General features: G+C 39.2%; 1 protein-coding gene across 8 annotated transcripts in view; it reads right to left on the bottom strand.

Annotated features, from left to right (window-relative positions):
* The window catches only part of Hipk3 (homeodomain interacting protein kinase 3), an 82,883-nt gene that overhangs the window by 59,536 nt on the left and 2,090 nt on the right, over positions 1 to 21,257 (bottom strand). For 2 of the 8 annotated variants that reach the window (XM_085696709.2, XM_048443660.3), the window contains exon 2: positions 20,992 to 21,021. The exons of 3 other annotated variants lie outside the window; for them this stretch is intronic. The gene's annotated coding sequence lies outside the window, so the exon portion shown is untranslated. Of the gene's footprint in view, positions 1 to 20,991; positions 21,022 to 21,257 lie in introns of those variants that run through there. 3 more of the 8 variants (XM_048443662.3, XM_048443663.3, XM_048443658.3) reach the window with 2 other exon arrangements.

The following is a 21,257-nucleotide window of genomic DNA, read 5'->3' as shown; positions in this document are numbered from 1 at the left end:
ATTTAGCTATGCCTTATGTGTAACAGGGCTAATTAAATAACAAAAGAAATATAAGAGTCAATAGTTTCTTAGAGTCACCTCACTCAATTTCTTTCCACTTGTCCAAACCTTCATTTTTGAAACCTCTTCCTTCTTGAAAACCAGTTTTTTATCTATGTCTAGATAGATATTACATAATATATAAAGCTTACGATTTTAAGCATTTTAAGTCACTATCTGGTGGCATTCAATATACCCCCAATGCTGTACAATCACACCTCTGTCCTAACACAGCCCTCTCTTGCCACTGAAAGGGGGACTCACAACTCTAGCAACCATCAATAATTTTCTCTTTTATGAATTTGACTTCAAAATATACCTCATAAGTGGTCTCATACTTGCCTTTTTATGACTTAGAATAATGTCAAAGTTCATCCATATTATAACATGCAACTGGATTTTTTTTCTTTGTAAGATTAATCGGTATGTCATGCATGTGTATATATAACATTTTATTCATCCATCCATGGATGGACACTAGAGTTCCTTCTACTTTTGATGTTATTTTGCTGCTGTTTGTTATGTATACCAAGGTAGTCTTGAACTAAGGGTCTACTCCTGCCCCTCCATTGTGCTTGGATTAAAGGCTTTCATCTTAATAGCCTATCAACTTCACTTAGGAGGCACAAGTAGGCATATCTCTTGTGAGTTCAAGACCAGCCTGTTCCAGGACAGCCAGAGCTACATAGAGAGACCCTATCTCAAAGAAAGAGAGAGAGAGAGAGAGAGAGAGAGAGAGAGACAGAGAGAAAAGAAAGAAAGAAAGAAAGAAAGAAAGAAAGAAAGAAAGAAAGAAAGAAAAAATAAAAAGAACTCACCCATCAACTCATTCAAATACATTAAAAATAAGTAGATTCAGCAGACAAGAAGCAGAGACAGGTGAATGGATCTCTTCGGAGTTTGAGGTCAGTGTGGTCTACAGAGGTAGTTCTAGGACAGCCAAGCCTACACAAAAAGGGGGCAGGGGCTGGAACAGTAAATTAAACATGTAATTAAAAGATGTCATGTGAAGTAAATGTATGTTGGGTGAAAAAACTTTTCCCAGGGAAATGCTATACACCCCAGATAGGAAGTCCGTGTCAGACCAAAGAACAGATACCAACAAAGGCCAGCTAAGTGAACCGGGAGTTTTAGTGGAGCTAGGTGTGTTGGTGAGAGGCTGCTTACAGGTGCAAAAATGGCTCAAAAGGCAGCGACATCCCTGAAACCACCAAACGTAAAGGACAACTCACAAAACTGGAAACCTGGAGCACTAGCACATTCTGCAAGCAGTTCAATAGGCTGGAAAGTGTCCTTTTCAGGGACCTCCACTGGTCTAAACCTCTCCAGACAACTCAGCTGGTTCCTGTCTCTTACAGGCAGCTGGTCTGGACTCAGAAGTCTTCCTTGTGGCTCAACTCATCTCATCTGAGAGGAACTCTCAGTTTTTATCGCTTACTCTGGCAGAAAACGCCTAGAATCTGGTCAGTTTCATGGACTTCCTGAACTATTTCGAGTTGCTTGCCTCCTGTTTAAGGAGCTTCCTGGAGGATGGAAATGTTTCAGTGTCAGAGGAACGTGTCACACAAAACTGCACCGATGTACAAATTAATCCCAGAACTCAGAGCAAAATCAGGCACCTCTCCCCACTGCATCTACCTTCTACTGCTGCAAATAATGTTGCCGGAGCATGACTACACAAGGATCTCTTTTGTGTATACACTGAGAAGTAGAATTACAGGGTAATAAGGTTATTTCATTTTTACTTTTTGAAGTCAGTAAGCATTCAGTCGCAATCCAACCATTTCTTACGCTGATTTCTGCAAACCTTGTCAGTACTTTGCTTACACCAGCCATGCTAACAGATGTGAAGTGGAAGCTCTTTGCTCATCACAACGCAACGCTTGCTCCTACACCAACGCTTATAGAAACCTGACATCATCAGGAGCTTGACAAATAACCTGTTCATTCACTGAAGTTACTGATGAAAATGTTAAAATACTACACCTCACAATAAGTTCTAAGCAGACTCATACAGTAAGTGAGCACCAGCAAATCACTACTGAGCTTCCCCATCCCCGGTGCCTTTGAGTCATGTACTGAAAAGCAAAGAGTTTTTGTTTAAATACATAGGGTTTTGCTGTGTAGCCTTGGCTTGTCCTGGAACTCGCTCTGAAGACAAGGTTGGCCTCAAACTCACAGAGATCCACCTGCTTCTGCCTCCCAAGTGCTGGGATTAAAGGTATGCACCATGGCTGCCCAGATCATTATATTATTTTTGAAACCACACTTAGTATGATAGCACATTCATGTAGCATTTGGAGTTCAATTCTAACCTTGGCTATATAAAGATTCAAGGCCAGCCTGAGCTACATGTCTTAAAAAATATTTTTTAAATATAGTCAGGCCTATAATCTAGGAATGTGAGAGGCTGAGGCAAGAAGATCACAAGTTTAAAATGCCCAAATGGGCAACTTAATGAAATACTATCTCAAAATTAAGCATAGGCTCATGTGTGCACATACCTGCTGAGGACTGAATGGCTGGGGACACAACAAGTACTTGCAACCTGAGTTTGACTCCCAGAAGTCACATTTTAAAAGCCAGACAAGTGCACGTTTGTAACCCAGCACTGGGGAGGTGAAGAGTGGCAGATCCATGGAGCCCGCTGCCAAACTAGACCAGAGTTTAGAATTTAAGTAAAAAAATAAATAAAAGCTGTCTCAACAGCAGTAGAGGTCAGTGAGATCCCTCAACAGATAAAAAACTTGCTATGCAAGCTGGTCTACCTGAGTTCGAACCCAGAATCCACAAGAAAGTCAGGCAAAGGTAGCACACTTCCAGTATTCAGAAGGCAGAGGCAGGCGGATCTCTACGAGTTCAAGGCCAGCTGGTCTACAGACTGAGTTCCAGGACAGCCAGGGCTATACACAGAAATCTTGTCTCAAAAATCAAAAACAGAAACAGAATCCACAAAAAGGTAGAAAGAAAATCGACTCCACAAAGTTGTTCTCTGCCTCCCATGTTCACACATCATGGCATGCATATGCCTACACGTCACACACGCATGCACACACATGAACACGCACTAGCAGGCAAGCACATTACCTACCATGTGAAAGGCCTTAGGTCAAATCTCCAGTACCACAAAAAGAAAAAACTAAATAAGACCACACAGAAATACACACCAAAATCCAAACATATTTAAAAAAAAAATTTAAGCCAGGTGTGGTTAAGTAAACCTTTAATCCCAGAATTCACAAGGCACTGAGTCTGAGGCTAGCCTGATCTACATAGTGAATTCTAGGACAAAGGCTACACAGAAAGATTCTGTCTCAAAGAAAAAAAAAAAGGAAGGAAGGAAGAAAACACAATCAGTAGTGAAAATGTCTAAAATGCTAAAATGAATGAGTGAAAGAATGAAAAGAGGAGCCTATAAAAAAGATTTAAAAAATATTTAGCTAGGTATCCTGTGCATGCCACCTATAAATCCAGCACATGGGGAGGTAAAGCAGGAACACCGCTATGAGTTCAGGGCTAGCCTGGGATATATAAGAAAATAACGTCCCAAAAGGGGATAGGGAGACATTTTTAACCTAAGAAAATAGTTCAGGGCACTAACATATTACCCCATAATAAACAAGGCTTAAAACATAAAAAAATTAAATATGAAGCCTGTACTTCATAACTATTTTTTAAAGCTAGTAATACAACACAGTTGCCTTGAGGGAACTTACCACAGAGATATTTTTTGCTCCACAGGAAATAAACTCAGATAAAAAATGTCTCATTCTCCCCAGTGATCCTATGATTCTGTTCCTTTTCGGAACTCACCAATCAACTCTTTCAAATACGTTAAAATAAGTAGATGTGGGTTCACTGATACTTTCAAAATGAACTCATTGTCTCTAAAGGAAAAGAGGATGCAATAGGAAATTAAACAACCCATTAAAGTTGCCTAATGCGGTAAATGTTCCAATATTAACCTGATACCTGCAGTAGATGACCATCTTAAGTGAGAGCAGCCTGGCCAGGGCGGAGCGCATACAGCAAGCACATCACTAGGAGTTTGAAGCCCGCCTGGCCTACCTTGTCTCAAAAACAAAACAAAACAAAAACAACAACAATAAAAACAACCTGGCTATATTATTATAACTTCTAAAATAAAGGCTTTTTAAAAAGTCTACTATTTAGGCTAAGGTTTACACTGCTGCTGCATAACCCAATTTTAACTTTATTTTATTTTATTTTTTGGTTTTGTTTTGTTTCCTTTGGTTTTCTGAGACAGGGTTTCTTGTGTAGTTTTCCAGCCTGTCCTGGGACTCGCTCTGTAGACCAGGCTGGCCTCAAACTCACATGGATCCACCTGCCTCTGCCTCCCCAAGTGCTGGGATTAAAGGTGTGTACTACCACAGTCCGACTATAACCTAATTTTCAATTTAACTTTTCAAATGGTAAATGAAGTTGGCGCTCTAGGACAGTTACATCACATTTACAACTATCAATGTCTTATCTACAACCACCATGGGTATCAAATGTTTTAATATTAGTCTAATTCTATTATCACCTCACTTATCCAAGGCAAGAAGGCTTGGCCTACAGTTACATGTGTAGTTTGAACATTTTATCATTTGAGAGCCAGCAAGATGGCTGAGTGGGAGACGGCACTAGCCACCAAGCCTGATGACCAGAGTTCAACTCCCAGGACCCACATGGAAAGAGAGAACTAGATGCCCTCTGACTTTCATAAGCATGCCCCACCACACACACACACTTAACAAATGTTACAAAAAATACTATAAGCTGGACATGATGGCAAACACCTTTAGTCTCAGAACTCTAGGAATGAAAGCAGGCAAATCTATGATTTGAAGCAAGCAAGGTCTACACAGCAAGATCCAAGCTAGCCAAGGCTCTCTCTATATAAAATGAGACCTGTCTCAAAAACAAACAAAAAGGAGAAAGTTCTAGTATTTCAAAGATAAGCTTTCATTTATGACAATAAAACTTATAGAAACTGTCACTGCTTCTGATGTCAGTAGTTATTCTGTAGAAGAATTTTCATTTGTAAACTTAAAATTTTGTATACTAATTTTAAATAATCAAGTTAGTCCCCCCCAAAAAAATGGTGTGATAGCACATGCCCATAATCTCAGCCTTTAGGAAAGTGCAGACAGGAGAATCAAGAGTTCAAGGTCATCTTCTGGTATACAGTAAGCCTGAGGCAAGGCTGGGTTATAGTAGACACTCAAATTTAAAATGAAAAGTTACTTGCAGCCACGAGCTGTTTTGTGTCTTCTACAGACAGAACTGAACAATTGTTTCAGTTCAGTGTTGTTATCCTTCTCACCCTATACCATCCAAAAGAAAAAGAAAAAACAAAACAAAATAAGGAAGTTAGCAAGTTACAAAGAGCATGTTGTTATTTTTGGTTAGCTTGGTTTGGGGTTTGAGGTAGCTCAGAGAACACTGTCCTCTCTGTTTTGGATTTTGAGACAGAATATCACCACATAGCTCAGGATGGCTTATAACACTTTAAGAGAAAGTTCTTCATGAGGGGAAAAGAGACAATCTAGCTGTCTCCAGTTAATGATTCCCCATACCGAAATCCCAGAATGAACACTGTGACTTAGCTGAGACTTTCATAATGCTGCATTTGCCCTTCACTGCATCTCATGCGCATGGTCACATTATTCTCCAAAAAAAGCACAGAATTCCTACAAAAGGAATACCTTACAACAGGACTCACATATTTTAAATACCCCCCCCCTTTCTACTCCAAAGACTAAAGACCAAAAGAAATCTGAGGTTCTAACTAAATGTCTCAACACTTTGGGTGTACATAAGTGCAAACACAGACTTACATTTTTACCCCTTTCGGTTTAAAATATGTGCTACAATTTTAACAAATTAATAATCAACATTTAAACCTTTAAAAGAAAACCAAAGATATAAAAAGTATATATTATGAAAGTGGACTTTACTCAGTTGGGTGTGGTGGTACATCTTATAAGCCCTGGTACTCTCCAGGTGAAAGCAGGACAGAGTTAAAGTCATCCTTGGCTACCACACTGGTTCCATCCAAGCCAGCCTAGGCAGGTGTGAAGTCTTTTGTATATGTGCTGCTTTTATTGGTTAATGAATAAAGAAGCTGTTTTGGCCTGTGATGGGGCAGAATAGAGCTAGGCGGGGAAACTGAATGCTGAGAGAAAGAAAGCAGAGTCGGGAGTAGCCGCTGCCGGGGACAAGCAGGTAAACCACAGCCACGTGGCAATACACAGATTTATAGAAATGGGTTAACCAAAGATAAAAGAGCTAGCGAGCAATACGCTTAAGCGACTGGTCAAGCAGTGATTTAAATAATACAATTTCTGTGTAATTATTTTGTGGTCTGGGTAGCCAGGAACAAACAAGCAGTCTCCGCCAACACTAGGCTATATGAAAAATATATAAAACATACAAATTCAATGCAATGCCCATCAAAATCCCAGCAAAATTCTTCACAGACCTTGAAAGAACGGTACTCAACTTCATATGGAAAAGCAAAACACCCAGGATAGCCAAAGCAATCCTGTGCAATAAAAGAACTTCTGGGGGCATCACAATCCCTGACTTCAAACTCTACTACAGAGCTACAGTACTCAAAACAGTCTGGTATTGGCATAAGAACAGACAGGAGGACCAAAGGAACTGAATAGAAGACCCAGATATTAATCTACATTCCTTCGAACACCTGATTTTTGACAAAGAAGCAAAAATATCAAATGGAAAAAGAAATGGTGCTGACATAACTGGATATCAACATGTAGAAGAATGAAAATAGACCCATATCTATCACCATGTACAAAACTCAAGTCCAAATGGATCAAAGACCTCAACATAAAGCCAACCACACTGAACCTTATAGAAGAGAAAGTGGGAAATACACTTGAACTCATTGGCACAGGAGACCACTTCCCCAGCAACACAGACACTGAGAGAAACAAGTAATAAATGGAACCTCCTGAAACTGAAAAGCTTCTGTAAAGCAAAGGACATGATCAACAAGACAAAACGACAGCCTACAGAATGGGAGAAGATTTTCACTAACCCCACATCAGACAGAGAGGACTGGTCTTCAAAATATACAAAGAACTCAAGAAATTGGTCATCAAAAGAACACATAACCCAATTTAAAAAAAAAATGGAGTACAGACCTAAACAGAGAACTCCCAACAGAGGAATCTAAAACGGCTGAAAGACACTTAAGGAAATGTTCAGCATCCTTAGTCTTTAGAGAAATGCAAATCAAAACAACTCTGAGACTCTACCTTACACCTGTAAGAATGGCCAAGATCAAAAACACTGTTGACAACTTATGTTGGAGAGGTTATGGGGAAAAGGGAACACTTCTGCATTGCTGGTGGGAATGCAAGCTGGTACAGCCCCTTTGGATGTCAGTGTGGCAATTTCTCAGAAAACTAGGACATAACCTTCCTCAAGACCCAGTAATAGCACTTTTGGGTATATATCCAAAGGATGCTCAATTGTGCCACAAGGACATGTGCTCAACTATGTTCATAGCAGCTTTGTTTGTCATAGCCAGAACCTGGAAACAACCTAAATGCCCCTTGATCGACGAATGGATAAGGAAAATGTGGCACATTTACACAATGGAGTACTTACTATACAGAAGAAAAAAATAACGACATCTTGAATTTTGCAGAAAAATGGATGGAGCTAGAAGACATTATTTTGAGTGAGGTAACCCAGACACAAAAAGACAATTATCACATGTACTCACTCATAGGTGGTTTTTAAACATAAAGCAAAGAAAACCAGCCTACAAACCACAATCCCAGAGAACTTAGACAACAATGAGGACCCTAAGAGAAACTTACATAGATCTAATCTACATGAGAAGTAGAAAAAGACAAGATCTCCTGAGTAAATTGGGAGCATGGGGACCTTGGGGGAGGGTTGAAGGGGGAGGGGAAAGGCAGGGAGGGGAGCAGAGAAAAATATAGAGCTCAATAAAAATCAATTAAAAATAGATTAAACATATATTTTACTTTATTAAAATTTCCAACTTTGCTGTGTACAGTGGCAAAAGTCTTTAATCCCAGCACTCATAAAGCAGAGGCAGGTGGATCTCTGTGAGTTCAAGACCAGCCAAGTGAGTTCCAAGATAGCCAAGACTGTTAAACAGAGAAATCTATTCCCCCATACAAAATATAACTTTTATTCATCCAATGATAGTAGAAATAAAATAAGTCATCAACACAGAGAAGATATTTACAATGCACATTACTGACAAAAGATCTAGTCATCCTGTTGGCAAAACTCAATAGACAAAATAGGCAAATGATATATGATAGTAAGTCACATAAAGGAAATGCAAGCCAAAAGGTATTTTTTAAAAAAAAAAAAAACTCCAGAGACTAGAGAGATGGCTCAGCAGCTAGGAGCAGTGGCTACTCTTCCAGAGGACCTGGGTTCAATTCCCAGCACTCACATGGCAGGTCACAACTGCCTGTTAACCCAGTTCCAGGAGATCTGAAACCATCATACCAATGCACATTAAATAAATTATTTTTAAAAATTCCAACCTCACTGACAATAAGGGAAATATAAAACCCACAGCCAGAAGCCATTATACAGTCATGAGACTGCCAAAAAGCAGAACAAAAATAATTGTAAACGCTGGTAAAAAGTGCAGTTACTTTAGACAGCAAAGCCAAAGACAAGTACATTCCACAGAGCAGCACTTCTCCAGGTGTATGCCCTACATTGACAGATGCTCACAGCCCTCCAAAGAAGTAGATTGAATGATGCTCTTTTCATTGCTACATACAGTAATGAATTCTGAGATAATCTAATTGACTTTGTATTGCAGTTTACTCATACAATACTAAGTATACAACACAAATGTGATTCTTAGGGTTAAGGGTCTTAGCTCAGTGCTTAGAGTGCACTCTCTTAGGACTCCACGGGCACTGTACACACGTGCACATATATATTCAGGCACACACAAATTCATATGAACATGTAAATATTTTTAAAGTGCCTTTAAAGGGGGAAAATGAACTGTTATTATTTGAGAATTCTAGATGAAAGAGACAGGAATTCTGTAATATTCTTGTAACTTCCTTATACATCTGGATTTTACTTGCAGCAGTAGCAGAAAAAATCACTTCTGTTCAGGCCATTCACTGTATGAACTGTAAAGCACATAAAATCCCAACCTCGCAGTCAAGTCCCGAGGGGCACTGGCCAGCCTTTGCTTGGTTTTTACTTTCTCCACTGTGAAGCCCAGTTGAATGCAAACTCAGTTCACCTAATAGCCTACTGAACGCTGGACTAAATGTGACCATGCCTGTCCTACCAGGCCTTATTAGCCTATTTGCATTTTAAAAATAAAATAAAGTACTCATAAGTAGTAAATATGAATCTCTTTATTTAAAAGTAAAAGGCATTATCTTACGGTTTTTTGCTTTGTTTAGTTTTAGTTTTTTTATTTTTCAAGACAGATCTCATTGTGTAGCTTTGGCTGTCCTGGAACTCACTTTGTAGACCAGGCTGTCCTTGAACTCAGGGAGCTACAGCTGCCTCTGCCTTCAGAGTACTGGGATTAAAGGTGTGCACCAACACCCGGTTCTGATATTTTTTCTTAAGGAGTCTGTAGGAGACATAAGTGAACTTGGAGAACGGAACTGCATAGCAGCACCTAGTCAGTTTGTGCCGCTGTTCCATTCTCTGTACATATTTATAAAAGACAAACGTATGTCTTCTTTGAAAAAGAAAATTAGCTGTTAATGTGAACAGAACATTGTCACAATTAAAATCCTACACTACTTTGCGTGGTCTTTTGACCAGTATTTTGTCAGTAAATTACACTGAACCACTTCACATAAACATTTGCACATATCTGAACCACACATATAAAGCTTCATAAATGGGGTCTATTATCTGAGGTGCCGACAGAACGTTTTATTTGAAAATTCTGAAGTCTTGGGTATTTTCCAGCAGTATTGTGGAGAAGGCATCTAGAGAATGTGTTGACTATACACAATCTCCGTGTTAAATAACAAGCCTGGTCTGACTTAGCAAAACACTCCAACTTTTGGAATGGAAAATGACCTGCTGGACATTTCAAAGGTGCTAGAAATCACCCTAACAATCCAAATCAGTCTAAAAGGGGGGCTACTCTTACTAGAACAGGTAATTTCCCAAAGTTCTCTTAAATTATCAAAGATAAACATTAGAAATTCTAATTGGCACCAGAGGCAAGATAGCCCAGAGACCTAGGAAAGAATCAAACACGCGTAATAAAAGAAAAAAAGTCAACCAAATGTTTTTTAATGATATTCTGCTATACTCATGAATTGGTGCCTAGCCCAACTGTCATCAGAGTTGACCTAGCAACTGATAGAAACAGATGCAGAGACCCACAGCCAAGCATTAGGTAAACCTTGGGGACTACCACATCCCCCCCCCCCCCAAAAAAGAAGAAACTCACTAACCTGGATTCACAGGGGCTCATAAAGCCTGCGTGGGACTGGCCAAGGCCCTTCGCCCCTCTGCACATATGTGACAGTTATGTTGTTTGGTCTTGTGGGACTCCTAACAGTGGGAGAGGAGCTATCTCTTACTCTGTTACTTGCTTTTGGGACCCTTTCCTCCTACTGGGTTGCCTTGTACAACCTTAATAGAAGAGGAGGTGCCTAGTTTTACTGCAGTTTGATATCCATGGGAGGAGGCCTATCCTTTTCTGAAGAGAAACAGAAGAAGAGGAGGAGAGGATGGAGAGGAAGGGGGGTCTGGAAGGAGAGGAGGGAGGGGAAACTGTGATCAGGATGTAAAAACAAAAATAATAAATACATAAATGCAAAAAAAGAAAAGAAAAAGAAAGAAGAAAATAGAGAGAGACTGATTGGCTCAAGATAAGGTTTATCTAGTACTTTCTTGAAGTAAACTTAAAATTAAATATCAAAATTTAGTTCATAAACCTTGGCATAGTGGCACATACTTTTAAACCCACCACTAGGGAGGTAGAGGCAGGTGAGTTTCTCTGTGTTTGAGGCCAGGCTGGTCTACATAGAGAATTCCAAGACACCCAGGGCTACATAGTGAAATCCTATCTCAAGGGGAAAAAATCAGTTCATAAAGCTCCAGTTCAAATGACTGTTTTCATTAATATCTACCAGTGAACTTTTTGTTCATGTGTTTATGTGTCTGTCTGCCACACATGTGTGGGGACGAGAGGAGGGCATCGTTTCTCTTGGAGCTGGGTTTTCAAGCGGTTAGGAGCTGTCTGAATAAGTAGCTAACGAAATTCGTTTTGTGAACAACCCCATTAATGTGAAGCTAAGTACACACAAAACTTTTGTACTTCCTAGTTTGTCCCCAAAAGAATCACCAAAAAACTGCTTTTTAAAAAAAGGAGGAAAGACTAGAGAAACATATCTCACATCAACTTCTGTGTGAACATGCACCCCAATATTTTACTATAAAATCATGAAAGATATACACCCTTGGAAAAGATTAAACTTCAGTGTAAACGGTCTTTAAATTATTCAATTACTATAAAATTATAAAACAATCAGAAAAAAACTATTTTCTTAGTCATTTTAATGTCCATTTATTCAATCAAAGTACATGTAAATTCTGGCATACTGGTTCAGTCCTTTTATGGGACAGCTTTCATTCTGTTTATTAGAATATACTATATATAACAATGGGTCTCATGACATTTTCATACATGTATTACACATTGTGATCATATTCACATAACCCTTACCCTCTCTTATTCCCCTCATTCCCACTAATCGCCCTTTTTCCTCTTTTGTGTATGAGTTTCACTAGTCTGATTTTCACTAGTGTTTACAGCAGCCCATGTGAGCTTGTACAGAGCACAGGCTTCTATCTTACCAGTGACCACACAACGGATGCACATGGCTCTCCATTCCAATCAACCATCAACTGCATATAAATCTTCAGGGAGCAGAAGAGCCAAGAGCCCCTTTCCTTCACATGACACGATGTTGACAGGTCCAATCTTGTACAGACCATGAGAAAACAATCACAGCTGCTGTGAGCTCAGGAGTTCAGCAGCCATGGGGCTGGAGAGATGGCTCAGCAGTTAAAAGTGCAGTTTCCAGTGCCCACTTCAGACAGCTCCTAACAGCTTGAAAACCCAGCTCCAGGAGAAACGATGCCCTCCTCTCATCCCCACACATGTGACAGACAGACACATAAACACATGAACAAAAAGTCTTAATTAAAAATTTTGTTATGAAAAGAGTACAACAGTCAGGCCATGCCCAGGATTCAGGGCTCCACAACCAACTCCCAACGTGTCTGACTCTTCCGTTCTTCCCAGCCCCTTTTCAATGAACCCTGAGCCTTAGTCCTATTATTTTAAGTAACAGGGTAGCAGCCTATTTTCTGCATGTATAACTTATTGGACTGTCTTCCCCACTTGCCAGAATTATAAAGTACCTGACATTCTTTCCTTAGTATATATATCCAGAGAGGGGGCATGATAATATTTTGGAAAAAACGGCACAAATTTTACTAAAACCACCAACAAAAATGAGCTTTTTTTAGATTTCAAGGTTTTTTTTATTCACTTACTTTATTTCATATGCACTGGCATTGTGCCTGCTATGTATGTCTGTGTGAGGATGTCAGATCCCCTGTAATTGGAGTTACAGACAGTTGTGAGCTGCCATGTAGGTGATGAGAATTGAACCTGGGTCCTCTGGGAGAGCAGCCTGTGCTCTTAATCACTGTGCCATCTCTCCAGGCCCCAGATTTAAAGTTTACACAACCTGAACTCAATCCCCAGAACTGGAAGACTCCAGGTAACTGTCCTCTGACCTCCGCCCATGAGCCTTGGTATGAACATCTGCCTCCTATCACCACCGCACACAATAAGTAAATAAATAAATAATGAAGATTTTCTGTGTTTGTTCTTGGTTTTAATTTTTGAAGACAGGGTCTCACCCTGTAGCCCTAACTGGCCTGGAACTGCATAGGCCAGGCTGGTCTTGAACTCACTGGGATTCACTTGCCTCTGCCTCCCACATGCTGGAATTAAATATTTAAGCCTCCTGCATGCTGGAATTAAAGATTTGAGGTACCATACCCAGCTATAATTTTTTTTAAGCAGGAGAAATGATGATATCAGATGGAGAATACAACCAAACATGTAAAATATAACAATATTTCATTTTTTTATAGTCAGTCTATGACTTGGCTACCCCCCCAAAAAATCAATTAAAACAGACTAAAGAGATTACAAACCAAATTATTTTGGGACTTAGAATAATTATTTTTGATTTTATATTTACAACTAATATTTATACTATTTCTACCAAAACTGGCTAGAATTGACACAAAAGTATGTTTTCTTTCATGTTGTTTTATGAATATTATGCCCCACACTCAGGCATATATGGTTTAGACCTGATGGGGAAAAAAAGGCATGAAGTTGGCAGGAACATGAAAATACGGGTGGATCTGTAATAACTTAAAGGAAGCACAGAGGATAAACATCATCAAAATATCAAAACACATGGTCTGGCCAGGCATGGTGGCACACACTAATACCACACGGTGGGACGGGGAGGGGTGGCAAGAAGCAAAAGTTTTAAGCTAGTCTGATCTAGACAGTGAGTTCCTCCAGGTCAGCCAGAATCGAATGGTAAGACATTGTCTCAAGGAAAAGAGTATGAAAGTCTCAAAGGATTAATAAAAATATTCTTGAAAAGGCTGAAACATAACTGGGCACAGGACAACACACCTTTAATCCCAGTACTAGGGAGGCAGAGGCAAGTGGATGTCTATGAGTTCTAGGACAGCCAAGACTATAGACAGACACCCTGTCTCAAACACACACACACACACACACACACACACACACACACACGCGCATGCGCATGCATTTTTTCTTTTTTCAAATGAAGCCAAGCATATGGGTGCACATCTTTAATTCCAGCACTCAGAAGGCAGAGGCAAATGGATCCTTTGTGAGTTCTAGGACAGCCTGATCTACACAAAGAGTTCCAGAATATCCAGGGCTATGAAGAGACACATTGTCTCAGAAAAAAAGAAAGGAAAGAAAGGAAGGGAGGAAGGAAGGAAGGAAGGAAGGAAGGAAGGAAGGAAGGAGAAAGGAAGGAAGGGAGGGAAGGAGGGAGGAAGGAAGGAAGGGAGGGAAGGAGGGAGGAAGGAAGGAAGGGAGGGAGGAAAGAAGGAAGGGAGGGAAGGAGGGAGAAAGGAAGGAAGGGAGGGAAGGAGGGAGAAAGGAAGGAAGGGAGGGAAGGAGGGAGGAAGGAAGGAAGGAAGGGAGGGAGGAAGGAAGGAAGGGAGGGAAGGAGGGAGGAAGGAAGGAAGGGAGGGAGGAAAGAAGGAAGGAAAGCTCAAGTCAGCCTACAATATAAAAGAAGCAGCGATGAAGACTATCATGGCTTCTGGCTCTACAGCAGTATAACCTGTCATTTTCTTTGCAATTTTGTCATTACACTCTATTTAATCTCAATTAATTATACATTTAAAGCTCTCAGAATTATTTTAAATTATACTTTGGAAGTAATGTCTTGAACACAATATCCAACTTTCAATGTTATCACTCTAACCTATTAACTATTTAAACTGTAGCATTGTATATCTGAAGCCATACGGTTTACTAAACTACAAGACTCTGTCTTATTAAACAGCACATAATAGCTGGGTGGTGGTGGCATCTGTTTTTAATCCCAGGACTAGGAACGCAGAGGAAAACAAACCTCTGAGTTCAAAGCCAGCCTTGTCTACAGAGGAGTTCCAGGACAGCCAGGGTTACACAGAGAAACCCTGTCTCAAAAAAAGGAAAACAAAATAGAATATAACAGAAACATACAAAACTAGAAAACATTTTGTAAGCAAACTAACTACCTACAAATGCTCCAAAGTTTATTATTTTGTTCATAAAAACTCTAAAACATCTTGTAAAAAATTATGAACCCAACGAAGTATGGAGGTATTAAAGAATCTCAAGTTAGCCAAGTTTGGTAGCCCGTACCTAGAATATATCAGCACTTATAAATTGAGGCAAGATAATTACCCTACGTGCAAAGCTATTCTCAGTTATACAGCAAATTTTAGGATACTCTGAACTACAGTTCTATCCTGTCAGAGAGAGGGAGAGAGAGAGAGAGAGAGAGAAGAAAAAGGAGAGAGAAAAATTTTAAGCATTTTAAATATAGATAGGTTTTGTATTTTCTATCAAACCTTCAGATAATTTTCTTGGCAATCTTTATGTAATCAAATACTATTTATAATAAACTACATAAAAATAATAAAATTAAAGGTTAAATGACACGTATTCTACAGATTTTTTTTCATAGCCCACACTGGCTTTGAACTCACTCACTATGTACCTGAGGACAGACAATGTGCAACTTCTGATCCTCTAGCCTCCACCTTCTGCTGCTGCTGGAATTTCAGGCATGTACTACTGTGTTCTGGTATGATGTACTACTGGTGATCAAGCCAGCATCTCATCGATGCTAGGTAGCACTTTACCAGTGGAAATACATCCCCAGCCTAACTTGATTATTGCAATGCTCTTCAAATTTTCAAACCGAAAAATGTTCTCCAGCATAAAATTACTAGGAGGAGGGGAAATACATGTGACTAACCATAGCAACCCTTGACATTCAATGTAACCAAGAATTACACTAAAAAATCAGTCTTTGAGGATGAAGAGATGGCTCAGCAATTAAGAGTACTTGCCATCCTTGCAGAAGACCTAGGTTGTTATCAACACCCATGTGGCAACTCACAAACTTTATCTCCAGTTCAGGGGAATCCAACACCCTCTTCTGGACCCTGCAGACACCAGGTACACACTTGGGACACTTACATACATGCAGTAAGATTTATATACATAAAACAAAATTTAAATTTTTTTTCAAGACAGGGTCTCATTATGTAGTTCTTGCTGTCCTGGAACTATGTAGACCAGTCTGGCTTCAAACTAAATTTTTTAATTAATTAGAAGAAATGATCAGGTGGTGGTGGTGCACACCTTTAATCACAGCACTCGGAGGCAGAGACAGGAGGATCTCTGTGAGTTCGAGACCTGCTTGGTCTACAGAAGGAGTTCCAGGACAGCTAAGGTTACAGAGAATCTTGTCTCTAAAAGCAAAACAAAACAAAAATCAGTCCTCCAGTTTCTAGAAGTGTTTTGAGATCACTGAAATAGTAAGCCTTGTTACACTTAAAAGTCCAATACCTTCTTGCAATTTGGAAATAATGAAATGCATGACTTTAGTTTTTAAATACAGTTTGTATTTCTTCTCTGACTGTTATTAATGGTTTCATTTATAAACACTAAATTCTATCACCTGCCGTTATATTTGTTGCTCATCTAAATGTGGTTTTTCTTATGAATATTATAAAAATATTTTATGACTGCCTACATAAATAATTGTAAATGGTCAAAAGAATGATTTAAGAAAAAAATTCAGTCCTCAACAACTTAAATCTTTGCCCAAACAAAAAAGTAATAACTCAAATGAGTAATACACTTCCTTTTATTATTCTCCCCTATGCTAAGTCACCTTTTTTTTAAAATGATAATCCTTTGAGTTTTGCTTATTAAACAGTCGGGGAAGGGAGGAGCATGAAGACCTGAGCTTGACTATAGCATCTTGTGACTGAAGGAGTATAACCTTTTAAAAGTTAACCACTGACCACCACACATGTGCTTTGGCAAACACATGCCCATACACATAGGCATATGTGTGCACGTGTGCGTACATACACACACCACACACACACACACACACACACACACACACACACACACACACACTCCTTTTTTTTAAAGGATAGGATCAAAGAAAATGCAAAGTAAAAATGAACCTAGAAATCTAGCCATTTGAAAAAAGAGATGCTGAGTCCAATGGAGGCAAAGGCAGGTAGATCTCTTTGAGTTTGAGGCTAGCCTGGTCTACTTAGTGAGTTCCAGGCTAGCCAGTGTTACAAAGTGAGATCCTATCTCTCTGTCTCAAAAAAAAAGAAAGAAAGGAAGGAAGGGAGGGAGGGAGGAAGGAAGGGAGGAAGAAAGGAAAAAAGAAAAACAAGTGAAAGAGAGAAATACTGAAGCTGGGTAGAGTGTTGAGGTGGAAGGAGAAGGAACAGAAGTTGGAGGTCAGCCTGGACTACAGGAGTCTCTGAAAAGAGGTCAAGTATGCTAGCACTGGTAATCCTGGCACCAGGGACACAGAAGCACGGGGATTAGAGTTCAAGGCCCGCCTGAGTGAAAAACAGTAAGACCCTGCTACATACAAAAACAGGTGGTAGGCTCGAGAGGTGGCTCAGCAACTAAAGCATTGGATGTTCTTCCAGAGGACCGAGGTATAATTCCTAGTAACCACATGGTGGCTCACAACCATACATAACTCCAGTTCCAGAGGATTCTATGCCCTATCCTGGCCTCTACAAGCACCGGCACACAAGTGGTGGTGCACAACACACAGACAATAAAACAAAATAATAAAATTTAAATAAATAAAAGCAGATAGATGATTAAGTTAGGGGTACAACTCAGTTATAGACAACATGCTGAATGTGAGATCTTGGGCTCACTCCCAGGATAGACAGATATAAATAAATGTATGTCTGTCTGCCTTAGAAGTGGATTGTGCAACAGGTATCAGAAGCCTGGGTTTTAATTTAATCTGAAAAAACAAGATTTATAGAGTTTCATATGTACCTTGACATTTCTTTTTAAGGATCTTTTAAAATAAAATATAAATCCTGTAGGTCAAACTCTAATTATAATTGCCATATTAAACTCAATGCTCTTTGCCCTTTTGATTTCAGAGAAGCCTGCAATGTGAAACTTTTTAAAGGGCTTAAACAACTGTAATCTCAGAACTAATGAACTTTTATACTAGTTTGTGTTTGTGCTGTTTTGTTATTACTTTGATTTGGTTTGGTTTTTAAAATAGCCAGACCTAGTGGTATTACCTGAGCAGTAGAAAATCAAGAGTTCACTACCAGCCTGAGCTACAGAAGACTCTAGTTCAAAACACAAAATGAAGATAAAGTAAATCTGCTAAGACAAAGTAGCCCTAGCAATATCATTACGGGCATTATCAGCATGCTTCTGGCTCTTTTCACTTAGACATGAGTAGCTCCTAGGTCTCCAGCACCCACCTTGGTGTCTCAGCATAGAGACAACCATGTGGCCTTTGTTTAATGACATCAAGTATCAAATGAGAGGGCCTCTGGTCTCCTAAGAAACTCAACACCTACTCTGACCAACACTTAAGTACAATATATGTATAACATATACCTCCTTACTGTCCAGTCTACCTCGGTCTTACAGGCTGACTGAGCTCTAAAAGAACAGCTACAGCAGAGCTGTACAGAGCTTTCTACAGTTGCTTCCCCACACTATTCTTACTTCAACCAAGCCAACCAGAAAGCAATTAACTTCTTCTTTAAGTTGACCACACAGGACTCTGTTAAAAATTTAATAAATAAGCCAATGGTAGTGCACACCTTTAATCCCAGCGCTCAGGAGGCACAGGCAGAAGTCAGATTTCGAGGCCAGCCAGGTCTAGAGAACAAGTTCCAGGACAGTAAGGGATATACAGAGAAAGCCTGTCTGGAAAAACCAAAAAGAATAACATAAAATAAATAACCTAACGTAGCTCAAAACTTCTGCTCCAAATACGTATTCTTCTTCAAGTTATAATCTTTGAAAGATACCAGGGAAGACTTTTAAATAGATGAATCCAGAACCAGTTAGGACATTTAGGATAATTCCTTTCATATTATAATTTCATCACATTCAAATGTTGCTGCTCCTGACAGAAGTCTGCTGAGAAAGTTCCTTTTTCCCACAGAGAGAAATAATACTACATCCTAGTTAAAGTGGAGGAGGGGCAGTACTTTTACACAAACACCAATGCAATTCCTCCTTCTAACAAAGCTCTTGTAGTCCCTCTTCAGAAGTAGGTTCCAACTTAAACATGCAACACTAAGCCTGAACTCTGGACACTAAGAAACCAGGACAGCTGCAACCCACAAATTTTACAGCAGAAATGTTTACTTTGGCAGCAACAATATAAACATGTATCAAATGAGCCTGTGTGTCCTAATAACCAAAACACAACAATTTGCGGAAGGCTGGTTCTTTTTTTTTTTTTTGGGGGGGGGGGGGGTTGATGTTGTTGTTGTTTCTTTTAAAATAGAGAATTTTCAAGCTCTTGGAACAGCCTTAAAGAACTGGCATGACATCTTTTCCCATCCAAGCCCAGGTGAAGCTGAAATGGAAACAATGTTTCTATGCCTCTGACTCAACCAATAGGACAATTTTCATCTGCCTTATCATACTGGATAATCGGCTACAATGAAAACTATTGGGAGGCTAACTCCTCCACCTCAAAGAAACAAAGTTAACTTCAAGAGTTAATAATGGAGGCTCAGCAGTGGTGGTGCACACGCCTTTAATCCCAGCACTCAGGAGGCAGAGGTAGATGGATCTCTGTGAGTTCCAGACTGTCTGGTCTAGAGCGTGAGTCCCAGGACAGACTCCAAAGCTACACAGAGAAACCCTGTCTTGAAAAACCAAAAAAAAAGTTAAGGGAGTAAATCATTGCAACATAGACGTAATTATTTCATTTAAATGAATGTGCATGAATTATATTTTATTAACAATTCCACATTGTAAGATTGACATTTTCCTCCTTCCTCTTTTCCATATGCCTCCAGTGTTCATGCAGCAAATATTTAAAAACAAAAATTCAATCAGAAAGGTCGTTTGACAGCTAATGCCTTTTGAAGTTGCAGGAAAGCAAGCCTACAGCACTGCCATTAAACATACATCTGTGTGTCAAGCGCTCTACTTGCTACAGCAGCCAACCTCTGTAATTTGCAACCTACTTTATGGTATCCTATGACAGATCATCCAAAAAATTAACAGAGTATACTCTTCAGCTTCTTCTCAAGCACGTTTACAAGAGTTATCTCATAGAAACCATCTACTTTGATGAGACTCTAAAAACCCCATGCCCAGAAGCCAATGGCTGGTTTATAAACAAGATAATGACTAGTTCAATGGAAAACGCATTACGACAAAATGTTAAGAACTGTCTCACCATGTTATGATCTGCTTGCCTAATATGTATGTTTAGCTACTGTAGTCAGCAATGTCCAAATATAAATTTAAAACATTTAATGGCCAGTTCTGTTCTAGACTTCAAGCTCATCTTACCTGTTTAAACAGGTGGTGCTTTCCCCATCTATCCTCCAAAATACTTTTCTCTTTGTGAATGTATTCCCTATGGTAGGAAAGGAGGTCCTAAGAGAGAAACTCTCCCCAAAATACAATGAACTAACCAACACTGGAAAGTCAGACAGGCCTACGTATCTCTACTATAACAAATTAAAAATAGTCAAAATAATTCAAGAGAAATAAACTGTCACAGGTTAAACACTAAATTTCACAAATGAAATAAAGTTCCCTATTCTTTATTAATGCAATCATAAATATACCAAGAAATACCTTGTTGATTTAAAAAAAGAATGTGGGTTGTTTGGTTAAATTTCAATTAATGGTAACTAACATTCTGAAGACAGAAGAATCAATACAAAAAAATTTTAAGGTCAGTCATATTTTGTTTACTTAAAATACTGAAGCTTAATCATGACCTAACCCTTATCGTTGCTCATTGTGTAAAATTAGCACTGCACTTGCAAACCTAAGCAGAATCTAGACTTATCAAACATATGGCTAGACTTGCCCAGTTTCTGATATAGTAAATGAGGATGAAGCATTAAAATATTTTTCTTGGTAAACAATGGCAAAAAAAAAGCAGACCTAGAAATGTTTTCATAATCTGATCAGAGGGGAAAAAAACCCTTTTAAAATTTTTCAAGCACCCAGCAATTAAAATCTTAAAATTAAGTGAAATTGTTTGAAGTACCTACACTTCAGAGGCTGTAGTTTACAGCAGAAACCTAAAATAGAAAACAGAAAAATAAAAATCAGCAGATCTCTAAACAACGCGGCGGTACATAGAAACGAGACTGGTTCTCCAGCTAACTTTTCCAGCCCTGTACCAGAAAGACACCAAAACAAAGTTGACGGTAAAACCCTGAGTTTTCCCTGTAAACTGGGCCCTAATCTGAAACCTGAAAGAAAAAAAAAAACCCGCTGCTGCTGCTGCTAATAGAAGCTCCTTATAAGCAGCGAA

This window comes from Myodes glareolus, chromosome 10 (assembly GCF_982192425.1).
Source record: "Myodes glareolus chromosome 10, mMyoGla1.1, whole genome shotgun sequence".
Lineage (NCBI taxonomy): Eukaryota > Metazoa > Chordata > Mammalia > Rodentia > Cricetidae > Myodes > Myodes glareolus.
Note: the sequence above shows the minus strand (reverse complement) of the source record. Positions and strands in the feature narration are given on the sequence as shown.